The sequence below is a fragment of the Chrysochloris asiatica genome, unplaced genomic scaffold (assembly GCF_000296735.1).
Source record: "Chrysochloris asiatica unplaced genomic scaffold, ChrAsi1.0 scaffold00192, whole genome shotgun sequence".
In the NCBI taxonomy this organism is placed as follows: Eukaryota; Metazoa; Chordata; class Mammalia; order Afrosoricida; family Chrysochloridae; genus Chrysochloris; species Chrysochloris asiatica.
The window spans coordinates 5588885-5591351 of record NW_006408710.1 but is presented as its reverse complement, the minus strand read 5'-3'; positions in this window follow the sequence as shown (position 1 = coordinate 5591351).

The window sequence follows — 2467 nt, the reverse complement described above, 5'->3', positions numbered from 1 at the left end:
ATGATGCACTCTGCAAATGCCTTCAGATTCCCACGCTGCAGGAATGAATCGTCAGCTTAGTGGCTAATTTCTCGGCTGAGTTCATTTCCTATTGTTGCTGTATGCAGCAGGTTACCATAAACCTGCTACGGGGACTATCTCACTTAAGCAAGTGACGCTAATGTTGGGTTTCCCAGTGCATGCAGAAGTTGTGTTTACATTAGACGGCCATCTATCAAGTGAGCAATAGCATTACGAAAAAGTTTGAAATATTGTGAGCACATGATTTTGGAAAAATGGTGCCTACAGGATTGGGCAGTGGTTCATTCTGGAGTGCATAAGGTCTCTATGAGTTGGCATCAACTCAATGACACCTAACAACAACAACAATAGATTAACTGGGTGCAGGAGCTCTGGTAGCGTAGTGGTTACGAATCGGGCTGCGAACCTTAAGTTCAGCGGTTCGAAACTACCAGTCGCTCCGCGGGAGAAAGATGAGGCTTTCTACTCCCGTAAAGATTTACACCCTCGGAAACCCTGTACAGGGTCGCTATGGGTCGGACCCGACTCGATGGCACTTAACAACAACAACAACAACAAGGGTTGCCACAAACCTTCAATTTGTGTATAAAAAAATCACAACATCTGTGATACACAATAAAAAGAGATATGTCTGTAGTTTAAAAACAAACGTATTATTTTATAGTTGTAAAATCTGAAGTAGTTCTCACTGGGCTAAAACCAAGGTGTTGGCAGGGTTAGGGAGAAGTTCAAGGGGAGAATCAATTCTTTGTCTTTTCCAGATTCTAGAGGTCGCTTAGAACCTGGTGTTGGAGAACAATGAACAATATTGAAAATACCATGGACTGTCAGAAAAGCAAACAAATGTGTGTTGTAAGAAGTACAGACAGAATGTTCCTTGGAAGCTGGGATGGTGAGACTTCATCTCACATACTGTAGAAATATTATCAGGAGGGACCAGTTCCTGGAGAAAGCACATCATGCTTGGAAAAGTGAAGGGTCAACACACAAAAAAAGGAAGACCTCCAGTGAGATGGATTGGCACCTTGGCAGCAACAATGGCTTCAAACATAATAACTACTTTGAGGATGGCACAGGACTGACTGGGCAATGTTTCCTTCTGTTGTATATAGGGGTGCTATGCAAGGTCAGCTATTCAAAACTACCAGCGGCTCCATGGGAGAAAGGTGAGGCTTTCTGCTCCCGTAAAGATTTACAGCCTCAGAAACCCTGTTCAGGGTCACTATGGGTCGGAACCAACTTGATGGCACTTAACAGCAGTGAGTTAGAATTGGCTTGACAGTATTTGAGTTGTGGTGTTGGAGGAGAATATTGAAAGTGCCATGGGCTGCCAAAAGAACCAACAAATCTGTGTTGGAAGAAGTACAGCCAGAGTGCTCCTTGGAGACCAGGATGGCTAAGCTTCGTCTCTCATACTTCGAACATATCATTAGGAGGGAGCAGTTATGCTTCGTAAAGTGGAGGGCTGGAGAAAAAGAGGAAGACCCCCAATGAGATGGATGGGCACAGTGACAGCAACAATGGGCTTAGGTGTAGCAATGATTGTGAGGTTGGCCCAGGACCGGGCAGTGTTATGCTCTGTTGAGCATAGGGTCACTATGAGTCGGTACTGACTCAATAGCACCTAACAATAATAGCAGAGGTTGCTGGCATTCCTTGGTTTGTGACTCCAGTCCTCCAGCTTCGAAGCTCTCTGTCAGTCTTGTATTTCCCTTTCAATGTGAATTACATTGAACCCACTGGCTGTTTGTTGTTTTAGTGCCGTTGAGTTGGTTCCAACTCATAGCAACTGTGTATAGGATTAGCGAGAAGTGGCTGGTGGATTTGAACTGCCAACCTTACACTTCAGACCCACCTTGCAGTCTAGTGCTTCTCCTACTCCTATCCAGTATAATTGTCCCATCTCAAGACCCTTAATTTAATGCATCTGCAAAGTGCGGTTACCATGTAAAGTTCACATTCCCCAGCTTCAGTAACAGAGCAGGGACTGCTTTGGGGGTCTTTATCCTGCCCATCAAGCCATCATTAAAGGCCACAGTTGTGTCTTGTCTTGTCCGTCTCCTCCAGAGTGAGTAGAAAGTCAATGATACATTTTTAAAAACTTGTTATCCTGAATCAGTTTTAGAGTCAACAATTTGTATACATTGTATTTCATCTCATTGACCGAAGTCCTCACAATGTAACAGCATTTATCCCTGCTTACTTTCTTCCTTTGTTGTTTCCACTCCTCCTCACCTAACTCTTCTGAACTTTGTCCTTGGGAAAATGTCCTTTTGATCTCAAACTGTTGATGATTCTAAGGAATGCGTACCTCCTAGTGTTTTGTTCCCCTTACAGACCTGTCTATTGTTTGGCTGAAAATTGAGCCATGGAATTGAGTTCATTTTCAGATCTGAAGGGTGGTTAAAGCCATATTGTCTTGGGGTTCCACCAGTCTCCATCCAAC